At 43.1% G+C, this 14864-nt stretch overlaps 1 pseudogene; it reads right to left on the bottom strand.

The window, feature by feature from the left end:
• Positions 1–652: 652 nt before the first annotated feature.
• LOC106604994 (serpin B6-like) lies at positions 653–1878 on the bottom strand (annotated as a pseudogene).
• Positions 1879–14864: the final 12986 nt, after the last annotated feature.

The following is a 14864-nucleotide window of genomic DNA, read 5'->3' as shown; positions in this document are numbered from 1 at the left end:
TCAAATCCAGAAGCGGCTCCCAGCATTATACCTAAAGCAGACATTGCCATTGGCTGCACTGAGTCGCTTTAAGAGAAATGTTCGAACACTGGAATGTGAATTTCTATCTACACCTCGATTAGGCTGATAGAAATTCTCATGATCACATCTAATGATTTTCAATTTGAGGGTCATTATTTCTATATAGCATACACTTTCATGTTCTGAACTTCCAACGCAAGTGGGACGGGTGTGGCTTCGTGAAAATGATCACAAGAGCAGCTCCTCGCCGATTTGACAACTCCAACACAGTTCCACTTCTTACACCGCCAAAACATCACCTATGCGAGTGTAGGCTATCGCCGGTTAGCGCTTGATCTGATTGAATCTAGATGTTCGTCTTTACCGGAACTCTCAACTTCTAACACGTTTTGGCCCAGAAGTTAATCATGCAGCTGACCAGATTACACAAGTTTTACTACTGGGTTAACCAAGATTACATAAATTGACATTAATTATTAAAAATGACAATGTTGTTTACAAGGACGATCACACTTAAGCATTGCAAAGTCCAATTGTATGAATTGGAATTCGTAACATATCTTTTTTTTGCAGGACGTAACACATATGAAATGAATGACGTTGCACACAATTGTGCAAAATATTGGGGGCCCGTTTATACAAAAGCTCTGTAGCATCACTTTAAAGGGAGCAGTACCTGCCACAGAAGAGGATGTTTTGAGTACTGTTGTGGCGGATGAAGAACAGAAAGGGGTGGTCGGCTTTGAAGGTACGTATATTATGCTCTCCCTAACATTATTGATCAGGGAGACCGCCTTGTGGTAGCCGCAGCCTTCGGTGCCTTCCTCATTCGCCTCTACAAAGGCCTTGTGCACCACCTCAGACAACTCCAGGTTGTTGTTGGGTGACATCCCTGAGAAATTACTCCTGAACTCTTCAAAGGAGTCCATCATGCCCATGCTGACCAGAACGGCTTTCAGGTCGCAGGTCTAGTCCATCTTCAATCTGGGCAAGTGCATATGTCCCACCTGGTCCATGCAACAAAGTTATCATACGTGAGCTCCCTCTCCAGCTTCTCCAGCCCAGTTTGTCCTCTGTCTCTTCCGGGAGCATGCTCAGATCGCTCCAGAATCTAGCAGTTGACCTCAGGGATTAAGGTCAAGCAGAACATGCTGTCCTGATACATAATTTTCACTGGCTTACTCTAATTTCTTCTCACCTTGAACTGTGCTTCTCTGGTGGATCTCTCCTTGAACTCCTTTCCTCACTTGCCCTTGCAATAAATGGCATTCACCAACAAGTTTTGGTTGTTGACAGCTCCCTTTTGCAACCGGTCCTGGAGTTTTCCCTCTGTCTTTTTATCCACCCAGTTGTTAATATTAACCCTAGCTGCCTCTGCATTGGACTCAAAGTCGACAGACTCTAACCTGGCACCGTAATACTTTCTAGTTTCACAGAGAAAAGCTTTGTAAAGGCTTTGCCAGGTTCAGTGCATAGGGGGTAGTGCGTACGGTGCCCAGACAGGAGTTTTCTGAACACCTCAGCTTTGTGGAGGGGCAGGGCCTCTAACATCCGTGCAGCAATATTGCCCCTGGCCCCTTCAAACTGGCGGTTGGCCAGGCTCAGTGTGTATGGGGTTTGTCTTTGTTCAGCTCGGACAGGAGTTTTTTTTAACCCATCATGGATGTCACCCTCAGCTTTGTGGAGGTGCAGCGCCTCTGACATCTGTGTAACAGTATTGCCCCTGGCCTCAAGGAATACCATAGCGAAAGCAGAGGAGATGATCAGAGGAGAGATGTTTCCTTCGCTGTTCCTCTCGCTGATCTTCTTGAAGAGATTCAGGGAGAATTTGTTGTTTGACACAGACAGAGATGCCATCATAACTGTTGTGAGCGATAGGGAGGAACTGAAAATGAACTGATGTGAGATTTATAGAGCAGGATGTGCTCTCAAAGGTGAAGAGAAAATGCATTTAGGTCAAAAGTACAAGGGTGCCAATCTTTCTTTCAAAGCAAAGCCCACCACTGGTGTGCATGGCCAAAGAGCTCTATTTTCATGTCATTGAACAAATGTAAACGCCTGGAGTTTGCTTAACAGCATTGGCACTTTGATTGGAAACGGTGGTATGGTCAGGTGACATGAAAATAGAGCTCTTTGGCCACACACACCGGTAGTGGGTTTAGTGTTGAAATAAAGAAGCATAATAACAAAATAACCCCATACCTACTGTAAAAAATGGGATCTTTGATGTTATGGGTCCATTTTGGTTCCACTGGTCCTGGGGCCCTTGTTAAGGTCAATGGCATCAAGAACTTTACCCACTACCGGGACATTTTAACCAAAAGCCTGGTTGCCTCTGCCAGGAGGCTGAATATTGGCCGCACGTGGATCTTCCAGCAAGACCATAGCCCCAAGTACACATCAAAATTCATAAAGAAAGGGTTAATTGACCACAAAATGTTGCAATGGCCATCTCAGTCTCCGGACTGGAACCCTGTTGAAAACCTGTGATTTGAATTGAACAGGGCAGTCCATAAGCACAGAGGAAGGATATCAAGGATCTGGAAAGATTCTGTATGGAGAAATGGTCTAAGATCCCTCTTAATGTGTTCTCCAATATCATAAAGAATTTTAGAAAAAGGCTGTGTCATTCTAGCAAGGGGATAAAATAATATAATTGTTTAAAAAAATGTAGCATACAATATAGCTAAGTATTTGTATTTGTTTTATATAATTTTTTGCTCATCTTTAGAGATAGGGAGAGAGATTCAACCTAACCCGCCTGAGGGAGGCCTCACCATGACAGTCGTCATTATGTGGCTTTGTGTCCTCTCTGATTACCCAGCTTTGATTTCGAAGGAGAACAGACTGGGTGGGACAACAATGCATGTTTACGGTGTAAAGACAGACAAATTGCTAACATCATGTCTTTATTATTATTATATCCATTTTAGACGTGAGAATAAAAGAATAACATATATAACCACCCCCTCCTTTTCAGCACCATATGCTTTTATCTTGACAGCTAGGATCATAAGAGACATTGAACCATTAAAATGCTGTTAATGTTTCTGTGGAGGAGACAGCCAGTGAGTGCTTCCCAAATTGCACCCTGTTCGCTATATAGAGCACTGCTCTGATCAAAAGTGGGGCACTATATAGGGGATAAGGTGCTATTTGGGACACAGGCAGTGAAATGAAGGCATGTGCGATGGCCATGCTGAGGGATGAGCAGTGCTTTATGCTCTGTGAACAGGGCCAGCAATTAGCCTGAATAATTACGCGCTGAAGGGGAGACATGCTTCGCCCCACTGATCAGCAAAGTTCACGCAAAGTTATAATTAAACAATAACTTGTTTACAAATGAACACACACAAACATTTGTGTACTTAAGGGCGCACAGTGTAGTTAGCTCAGATGCGTCTGAGTGAGGTTGAAAAACAACAATGTCAAATGGTGGAATTATGGGCACTGGTGAGCCTTTTTCACAGTTATCTAAGGGAGAGAGAGAGAGAGGGAGCGAGAGAATCATCTCACTGGGCACAAACATCTAGTTTTGATTTACATTTGGTTGAGTTGTCAGCTAAGGTGAATTCAATGTGAAATCAACAAAACATTTGACCATTTCATTGGATTAAGGTTAAAAGTTGGGTGAAAAAAAATACTCAATTCCAATCAGTTTCCCACGTCATCACAATGATTTGGAACCAATGGTGATTCAACCAGTTTTTGCCCAGTATTTGACTAAAACGTAATAATTTGAAACCTTTGCTTACATTTGTTTCTATTATGTGTGGGAATACTTATGAACAGATATCCAAAATTTAAATCACCTGGAGCTGATTTCCTGGTGTTTTTAGTCTTTTATGTCCAACAACGAAAATTCGAAAAAATGTAAATTGGGGAACCCTGCTGTAAGCTATGTACCTTGGGCATTTACACAATGATCTATACAGTGCCTTCGGAAAGTACTCAGACCCCTTGACTTTTTCCACATTTTGTTACGTTACAGCCTTATTCTAAAATTGATTAAATAAAAACAAATCCTCAGCAATGTACACACAATACCCCATAATGACAAAGCGAAAACAGGTTTTTAGAGATTTTTGCAAATGTAAAATTGTCTTTTTTAACAGAAATTCAGACCTTTTGCTATGAGACTGGAACTTGAGCTCAGTTGAATCCTGTTTCCATTGATCATCCTTGAGATGTTTCTACAACTTGATTGGAGTCCACCTGTGGTAAATTCAATTGATTGGACATGATTTGGTCCCACAGGTGTCAGAGCAAAAACCAAGCCATGAGGTCGAAGCAATTGTCCATAGAGCTCTGAGACAGGATTGTGACGAGGCACAGATCTGGTGAAGGGCACCAAAACATTTCTGCAGCATTGAATGTCCCCAATAACGCAGTGGCCTCCATCATTCTTAAATGGAAAAAGTTTGGAACCACCAAGACTCTTCCTAGAGCTGGCTGCCCGGCCAAACTGAGCAATCGGAGGAGAAGGGCCAATGGTCACTCTGACAGAACTCCAGAGTTCCTCTGTGAAGATGAGAGAACCTTCCAGAAGGACATCCATCTCTGCAGCACTCCACCAAACAGGCCTTTGTGGTAGAGTTGCCAGATGGAAGCCACTCTTCAGTAAAAGGCACATGACATCCCGCTTGGAGTTTGCCAAAAGGCACTAAAGACTCTCAGACAATGAGAAACAAGATTCTCTGGTCTGATGAAACCAAGATTGAATTCTTTGGCCTGAATGCCAAGCGTCACGTCTGGAGGAAACCTGGCACCATCCCTACTGTGAAGCATGGTGACGGCAGCATCATGCTGTGGGGATGTTTTTCAGCAGCAGGGACTGGGAGACTAATCAAGGAAAAGATTACCGGAGCAAAGTACAGAGAGATTCTTGATGAAAACCTGCTCCAGAACGCTCAGGACCTCAGACTGGGGCCAAGGTTCACCTTCCAACAGGACAACGACCCTAAGCACACGGCCAAGACAATGCAGGAGTGGCTTCGGGACAAGTCTCTGAATGTCCTTGAGTGGTCCAGTCAGCGCCCGGACTTGAACCTGATTGAACATCTCTGGGTAGACCTGAAAATAGCTGTGCATCCCCATCCAACCTGACAGAGCTTGAGAGGATCTGCAGAGAAGAATGGGAGAAACTCCCCAAATACAGTTGTGCCAAGCTTGTAGCATCATACCAAAGTTGACTCAATGCCGTAATCGCTGCCAAAGGTGCTTCAAGAAAGTACTGAGTAAAGGGTCTGAATACTAATGTAAATGTGATATTATTATACAAAATATATATGAATTAGAAAAAATTTCTAAAAAACTGTTTTTGCTTTGTCATTAATGCCGTATTGTGTGTAGATTATTTCCCCCCCCTCATCAATGTAATCAATTTTAGAATAAGGCTGTAAAGTAACAAAATGTGGAAAAAGTCAAGGGGTCTGAATACTTTCCGAAGGCACTGTGTACACTAACTGACTAACAGAGGGTGCTGTGCTGAAGCCACCTTGCCTCCTTCTTGGCACTCCCCCATCCCCCTACATTTGTTTTTGCCACGTTATTCTATTACAGATACTTTTAAATTCTATATATATATTTTTTACAAATATATAAATAGATTTTCCTTAAAGTATCATTTTTTGAGATAACTAATGTTACTATCCCCACTACAACAAAAAACAACTTAAATACATGTAATTTTGTCCTTGAAACATTTAATTGAAATACTGTAGAATTACATTCATTCCTATGGAGTACTGCTCCTACTGGGGAGTGCCAATATGACCGACTGGTAGCTTCAAAGCCTCTCAATGGCCAAAACATAGCATCAGCAATCCAGGGTTTATATACATCATTGCATATACATCATGCATTGAGCTGGCATGTGTCAGTTTTGTACTGTATTTCAAGTTCTAAAAGTAGCCTTATTCTAAAGTATCGTTTGGCACAGAAAGTGAAAAAAAGAACACAGAGTTGAAAGAGAGGACTCTGTAATCATCAGTAATCTCTGTTCACCTGATATAGTCCAGCCGATAAGAACCAAATATACCTCAGATTGTTCCACTTCATGATATAGGTATCAAACTTGGTACACTAATATTAGATACCTTTAAGAACATTTTAAAGATTGTAGGCAGCAGGGTGCGAATTATGAGGGAGCCACGGGGGCTCAACTCCCCTGAATGAGACATTAGCTCCCCTAAATGCAACAAAAGTCAAACTTTGGGGGGGGGGGGGGTCTCTAAATAATGTTAATTTAACCATTCTCCTATTTGTTAAAATGCAGTGGTAAATATGAAAATAAATGCTTCCAAATGAAACTAACACCCCCAACCCTCTGTCATGGTTTAAACCATGTATTTCTAGGTGGCTGCACAAACGTCTCCCTGTCCACTTCCTGTTCACTCAGTATAAAAATAGCCTTTATTCTGATGCATTAGATTTATTCGTTGATTTATCATTGTTTGCTTTTTTCGGTCAGTTGTTTAGAGAGCCGTGCCAGCCAGAAGAAGTAGGCCATGTATTTAGTTTCATTATTTTCTATCACAATATTCTTTTCATCATCAGCTGATGATGGTTGCCAATATCACTAGACTACTAGCCTACAGCTAAACACCAATGTGCATCCAATCCATCCAACATTAATAACAATAGGCCTATAGTTGACTCTTTCGGTTAGAAGCATTCAATTTTGCAATGGCATAGGTCTACATTATTTTGGACTTGTGTGCCCATAAGAACTGTTTTCACAGTGAAACATAATGAAATGCAACATAGGCAGAGTTACACTTGCATTTTCCAGATCTCCAAGATCCAGGAATTGTACGGGGTTTAAGTTCAATGTTCTAATTCAATTGTTAAATGCTTATAAATGACTAAGAACACTGTCATAAATGCCATTAAGGAAAGAAAGGTAGTGTTTTATGTCACAGGATCTGTGAAGACTCCAAGCATTCAACCCATAAATTATGGACAACTCATGAACTAGGGTGTAAACATGTTTTGATTCAACTACCTGCTCTGCATGCATTCATGTGTGTACAATTGCCTCGGCTGAGAGGGTATGCTATCGGTAGTGGTGTAGGCCAAGTGGAGGGTAAACGCAACTAAACGCAGATTATCCACATTTTTCAGAAAAAATGCATTGAAAGTATAGGGAGTGTTATTATTTTCACCCCAACCACCAATCAGAGTTTACCAAAACATTTTTACCACTACATCACTGGCTACCGGTAGTATAAATTGACCATAAACTCAAAACGTGTGCCTAATGACGTTCAGCGATTGCCATTGATTAGGGCTACATTAATTGATGTGTCATGCTGACAAATTGACCTTTTTTGTAGCCTGACAAGTCAAGAACTCCTGAAATGGGGCTGAAACTGTCACAGGAAAAACGGGATGGTCACCCTAGCACTTTTTGTGTTTGGTAAACAGATGTCTATTTCCATTCCTCAAATGGCTTGAGTGTACATGCATTGCACTGTTTGGATTATTTTGAAGTGGAGAAACATACACCGGTAGCATACTTTTTGAAGTGATTTGTTTGACAATCAGACGAAAGCATCATGACTGGTTGTGTTCGTGCCACATTAAAAGGTAATTCATTTTTATTATAAGAGCCATAACCCCCGCACCCCTTATTAAATGTCACTTTAGATATATTGTCAAGCAGAGAGACCCATTTCAGCCTCTACTCAAAGTAAGTAAAAGTCTAAACGACGATGTCCAGCCATTGCAGATTTAACCTATTATACTCAGTAGTGTAGTGCAATATTTTTAGGTGCCGGAGCGTAAAAAAAATAAAAAATTACCTCATCATTTCTCAATCAAAGTTTGCACCGTAGCCTGTTGAATAATATCATTTTATGCGCATAAAACCCATCATCCAAATGCAACGTCTACCTATGCCTACACACATTGACTTGAATAAATGTTTGTATTTTAATACCCTCAAACACCAAATTAGGCCTACCTAATTTCAAAATAGGCCATCGTGTATGACAATTATTTTTGTTTTACAGGTGAAATTACCAACCTGCGTCTGAATGCCAACCATAACCATTTGATCTCAATCGGTTTCATGAGAATATGTATTTAGATCTCTTCTTGAGTAATGTGAGTAAATACTCTATGAGCGGATTTCAGAGCAGATGATATTAACGAGCTCTTGGATGCCACTTTGATTTTAGAAGAGAGGGGGACATGACCTAGCGGAATGTCTGGGGGTCCTCTCCCAGAATCTTTTTGGGCATCTAAAGCTAATTTCCTGTATTTTTACACAATCCAATATGCCGTCTCCATTTAGAACAAAAAGAAAGCAAAAATTCCCACAGTCATCAAGCTAGGTAAGAGATCATTATTACATATGTTTAAGTGATTAATAAGACTGAACTAGATCAAAGGGAACTGAAAAATAAATATTGTGTTATTCCTTTTAACCAATACCCTGACAATTGAACAAACCTTCCTAAATAAGCCTATGATTAGGCCATAGTTTACTACGTTGCCTAGAAATAGGCCTAAATATTGATCCTCATATTCAGTGGAGATTGTAGCATGTAAATCTATGTGGGGCAAGAAAGAAAAGTGGGATGCATGCCAGCAAAGCCACAACACTAAACAATACATTAATTGCACTCAAACGGTGCCCACAAACTGTTGGGGCCTACATAAAGCTGTCCCAACAGCAAAGTCCAAACAGGCTATCGCTATCCGACAGATAACTACAGGCTAGAGCTGACCTAGCTGTAGAAGCTACTACCTAGTGTAGCTTATTCATTCACCTCAGTCGAGAGGGAATGACACATTAGCTAACATTACATGTCAGGTTACAATAATAGCTCAGCACTGCGAATAAACACTCTGTTTTTTTTCTGTTAAGTTAAAAATCAGTTACCTTGCCAGCTACATCAGTCAACTAAAGGGTAGCCAATTTCTGCTCTGCTTGCTTTTACAACTCGGTGAAAGAGCGCAACACATACACACTGAACTATTTCCAACTCTCCAGTGCTGGTCCAGCCAGCCTTCCAGAAGCTTTGCCTTCACATAGCCTGTCAGCCTGCTCTGTGGTTGCAGACTTGTGGTCCTAAATCGATCTGTCTGAATACTCCAAACAGTCTACCTGACCGCTCGTAGGTGTCTGCATGGTCCTAAAGCACCCCGTTGGCACTTTTTGTATCACATTGCAATGATAAAACTGGGGGGGACAAAAATACAATTTCAGAATGTGACCCCGTCCCCAGTGAAAGTTGCTCACCTGAGCAAGCTACAGACTAGCCTACCTGTATTGTTTCCATCAGAGCATATTTATTGTTTGCCGCGCGTTGTTTAGTTTTAGCCGCATCATGAGAAAAAAACCGCAACCATTCAGCACAATCATCCTTAAATCTCATAAGAAATTACATGGTGTTTTTGGTCGTACAGTAATATTATAGAATGCTATTACATTCAGGCTGTTATGCAGAATACTAATCATTCATTAGTGATGTTGTGAGACATTAATTCATCGCTCCGGCAGCACTACACCCGTGATTATACTCAGGTTTCCAAAATGACCACCAACCAGCTCCAAAGGGCCATAATGAACAGGATTCACATGGTCATATCTCAATGAATAATTAGTAGGCCTACATACAGCCCAATGATGGCTTAAAATATTTGAAGGGTTCTGGAGAACACAAAAAAATGGCCCAAAATGGCCCGACCCCCACGATGTCAGAAGTCCAGGAGAGACCTGACGGCATAGATTATTAAGGTCTCCAGGTCTCTCCTGGACTCCCGACGATGTAGGGGTTGGCTCCAGTACCTGGTGGACTGGGAGGGGTACAGCCCAGAGGAGCGCTGTTGGGTCCCGGCGGCCGACATCCTGGACCCCAACATCGTCTGAGATTTCCATCTCCGCCGTCTAGACCGGTCCGCTCCTCACCCTCGGGGCTGTCCCCCTGGCCAGAGGAGCGCTGTTAGGTCCCACCCTGACCGGCCCGGTCACATCGATGTCTAGGGGAGGCAGAGGAGTGTCGCGGGTGACGGCTCCAGCCAGGGGACCAGAAACCACTGTTCTGAGTAGGGAAACATGAAAAGAGGGTGGAACACACTGATCCAAGATGGCGTAGCAGTAAGATGTTTTTGTTTTTGTCCCGTGTAAATATTCAGTTATTTTCGTTTTTTTGAAAACATTTCAATCTCTTTTTTCCAGTTTCGGATTAAATATACCTTCCTGCTACCCGCCTCACCCAATGTGATACGTATCTGCTATTTTATTTAGACCTTATAACTGGAACCTCCATCAGAAGCTAGCCATCAGAAGATAGTAGCTAATTAGCTGGCTAGCTATTTAGTCATTGTTAGCCACTGCTAGCGGTCTTTACCTTTAGCTCAGACACCAGCCGCTTTAACCCGGATAATACCTGCCAGTCTGCACAGCGCGATATCAGCCCTGAGCATATCGTGCTGCTTTTTTCCACTACATCACCGGATTTCTGCCGCAAGCTCTGGACCATTACACCGGATCATCGCAGCTAGCTAGCTGCTACCGAGTGGCTATTGTGGCTAACGCCCTTGTCCAGAAGCAATCACCAGTTAGCCTAGCACGAGGCTATCTCCCGGCTAGCAAACAAAATACACCAACTACAATACCATTCTTGCCAATTGGCCTGGACCCTTTGTCAACACGGAGCCCCGCCAATCCATCACGACTGGTCTGCTGACATAATTCGGCCGATGTGCTCTCAACCGGCCTCTGCGTCGTGGATGTCGGTGAAGACCCATCTGCTAGCCCCGGCCCGCTAGCTTTTCTGAACGCCGTGTCTCCCGCTCGCCTAGCGTAGTAACGACTACCGAACGGCTCCCTGTTTCATCTATTGCTGCTCATGATCACTCGGCTACACAGCTGATGCCTGCTGGACTGTTCATTAACACGGTACTTCATTTTGTTTATCTGTTGGCCCCTACCTTGAACTCAGGCCCTGTGTGTAGCTAACTGACCCTCTCTGCCCATTCATCGCCATTTACCTGTTGTTGTTGTCTTAGCTGTTTACCCATTGTTGTCTTACCCGTTGTTGTCTTAGCTCTCCCAATCAACACCTGTGATTGCTTTATGCCTCTCTCTGTCAATATGCCCTGTATACTGTTATTTAGGGTAGCTCTCATTGTTTTATTTTACTGCGGAGCCCCTAGTCCCGCTCAACACGCCTCAGATAGCTTCGTTGTCCCACGCCACACCCATGCGGAGACTGCACCTAGTTTAACTGGCGCCTCCAGAGATGCAGCCTCTCTCATCGTCACTCAATGCCTAGGTTTAACTCTACTGTACTCGCACCCTACCATACCCTTGTCTGTACATTATGCCCTGAATCTATCCTACCATGCCCAGAAATCTGCTCCTTTTATTCTCTGTTCCCAATGCACTAGACGACCAGTTCTTATAGCCTTTAGCCATACCCTCATCCTACTCCTCCTCTGTTCCTCTGGTGATGTAGAGGTTAACCCAGGCCCTGTGTGTCCCCAGGCACTCTCATTTGTTGACTTCTGTAACCGTAAAAGCCTTGGGTTCATGCATGTTAACATCAGAAGCCTCCTCCCTAAGTTTGCTTTATTCACTGCTTTAGCACACTCCGCCAACCCTAATGTCCTAGCCGTGTCTGAATCCTGGCTTAGGAAGGCCACCAAAAATTCTGAAATTTCCATCCCCAATTACAACACTTTCCGTCAAGATAGAACTGCTAAAGGGGGCGGAGTTGCAATCTACTGTAGAGATAGCCTGCAGAGTTCTATGCCCAAACAGTTCGAGCTTCTACTTTTAAAAATCCATCTTGCCAGAAATACAGTTGAAGTTGGAAGTTTACATAAACTTAAGTTAGAGTCATTAAAACTCGTTTTTCAACCACTCCACAAATGTCTTGTTAACAAACTACAGTTTTGGTAAGTTGGTTAGGACATCTACTTTGTGCTTGACACAAGTAATTTTTCCAACAATTGTTTACAGACAGATTATTTTCACTTATAATTCACTGTATCGCAAATTCAGTGGGTCAGAAGTTTACATACACTAAGTTGACTGTGCCTTTAAACAGCTTGGGAAATTCCAGAAAAGGATGTCATGGGTTTAGAAGCTTCTGATAGGCTAATTGACATAATTTGAGTCAATTGGAGGTGTACCTGTGGATGTATTTCAAGGCCTACCTTCAAACTCAGTGCCTCTTTGCTTGACATCATTGGAAAATCCCCCAAAATCAGCCAAGACCCCAGAAAGAATTTGTGTACCTCCACAAGTCTGGTTCATCCTTGGGAGCAATTTCCAAATGCCTGAAGGTACCACATTCATCTGTACAAACAATAGTGCGCAAGTATAAACACCATGGGACCATGCAGCTGTCATACCGCTCAGGAAGGAGACGCATTCTGTCTCCTAGAGATTAATGTACTTTGGTGCGAAAAGTGCAAATCAATCCCAGAACAACAGCAAAGGACCTTGTGAAGATGCTGGAGGAAACGGGTACAAAAGTATCTATATCCACAGTAAAATGAGTCCTATATTGACATAACCTGAAAGGCCGCTCAGCAAGGAAGAAGCCACTGGTCCAAAACCGCCATAAAAAAGCCAGACTACGGTTTGCAACTGCACGTGGGGACAAAGATCGTACTTTTTGGAGAAATGTCCTCTGGTCTGATGAAACAAAAATAGAACTGTTTGATCATAATGACCATCGTTATGTTTGGAGGAAAAAGGGGGAGGCTTGCAAGCCGAAGAACACCATCCCAACCGTGACGCACGGCGGTGGCAGCATCATGTTGTGGGGGTGCTTTGCTGCAGGAGGGACTGGTGCACTTTACAAAATAGATTGCATCATGAGGTAGGAAAATTATGTGGATATATTGAAGCAACATCTCAAGACATCAGTCAGGAAGTTAAAGCTTGGTCGCAAATGGGTCTTCCAAATGGACAATGACCCCAAGCATACTACCAAAGTTGTGGAAAAATGGCCCTGACCTCAACCCTATAGAAAATCTGTGGGCAGAACTGAAAAAGCGTGTGCGAGCAAGGAGGCCTACAAACCTGACTCAGTTACACCAGCTCTGTCAGGAGGAATGGGCCAAAATTCACCCAACTTATTGTGGGAAGCTTGTGGAAGGCTACCCGAAACATTTGACCCAAGTTAAGCAATTTAAAGGCAATGCTACCAAATACTAATTGAGGGTAAGTAAACTTCTAACCCACTGGGAATGTGATGAAAGAAATAAAAACTGAATGAAAAAATTCTCTCTACTATTATTCTGACTTTTCACATTCTTAAAAGTGGTGATCCTGACCTAAGACAGGGAATTTTTATTAGGATTAAATGTCAGGAATTGTGAAAAACTGAGTTTAAATGTATTTGGCTAAGGTGTATGTAAACTTCTGACTTCAAATGTAAGTCCCTCACTGTTGCCGCTTGTTATAGACCCCCCTCAGCTCCCAGCTGTGCCCTGGACACCATATGTGAATTGATTGCCCCCATCTATCGTCAGAGTTCATACTCTTAGGTGACCTAAACTGGGATATGCTTAACACCCCGGGCCATCCTACAATCTAAGCTAGATGCCCTCAATCTCACACAAATTATCAAGGAACCTACTAGGAACCCCAAATCTGTAAACATGGGCACCATCATAGATATCATCCTGACCAACTTGCCCTCTAAATACACGGTTTTCAACCAGGATCTCAGCGATCACTGCCTCGTTGCCTGCGACCATTACGGGTCTGCGGTCAAACGACCACCCCTCAATACTGTCAAACGCTCCCTAAAACACTTCTGCGAGCAGGCCTTTCTAATCAACCTGGCCTGGGTATCCTTGAAGGATGTTGACCTCATCCTGTCAGTAGAGGATGCATGGCTGTTCTTTAAAAGTGCTTTCCTCACCATCTTAAATAAGCATGCCCCTTAACAAAAATGTTGAACTAAGAAAGGATATAGCCCTTGGTTCACTCCAGACTTGATTGCCCTTGACCAGCACAAAACATCCTGTGGCGTACTGCACTAGCATCGAATACTCCCTTCGAAATGCATCTTTTCAGGGAAGTCAGGAACCAATATACACAGTCCGTTAGGAAAGCAAAGGCTAGCTTTTTCAAACAGAAATTTGCATCCTGCAGCACTAATTCAAAATGTTTTGGGACACTGTTAAGTCCATGGAGAATAAGAGCACCTCCTCCCAGCTGCCCACTGCACTGAGGTTATTTAACGCTGTCACCACCGATAAATCCACGATAATCGATCATTTCAACAAGCATTTCTCTACGGCTGGCCATGCTTTCCACCTGACTACCCCAACCCCGGCCAACAGCTCTGCAACCCCCGCAACAACTGGCCCAAACCAACCCCTCTTCTCCTTCACCCAAATCCAGACTGCTGATGTTCTGTTAGAGCTGCAAATTCTCTTCCTAAAATTATCCGCCGCCATTGTTGCAACCCCTATTACTAGTCTGTTCAACTTCTCTTTTGTATCGTCTGAGATTCCTAAAGATTGGAAAGCGTCCACGGTCATTCCCCTCTTCAAAGGGGGATGTCTAGACCCAAACTGTTACAGACCTATATCCATCCTGCCCTGCCTTTCTAAAGTCTTCGAAAGCCAAGTGAACAAACCGATCACAGACCATTTGAAATCCCACCGTACCTTCTCCGCTATGCAATCCGGTTTCTGAGCTGGTCACGGGTGCACCTCAGCCACGCTCAAGGTCCTAAACGATAACATAACTGCCATTGATAAAAGACAGTACTGTGCAGCCGTCTTCATCGACCTGGCCAATGCTTTTGACTCTGTCAATCATCGTATTCTTATCAGCAGACTCAATAGCCTTGGTTTCTCAA

Source organism: Salmo salar, chromosome ssa05 (assembly GCF_905237065.1).
Source record: "Salmo salar chromosome ssa05, Ssal_v3.1, whole genome shotgun sequence".
Lineage (NCBI taxonomy): Eukaryota > Metazoa > Chordata > Actinopteri > Salmoniformes > Salmonidae > Salmo > Salmo salar.
This window is presented reverse-complemented; position numbering and strand designations above follow the sequence as displayed.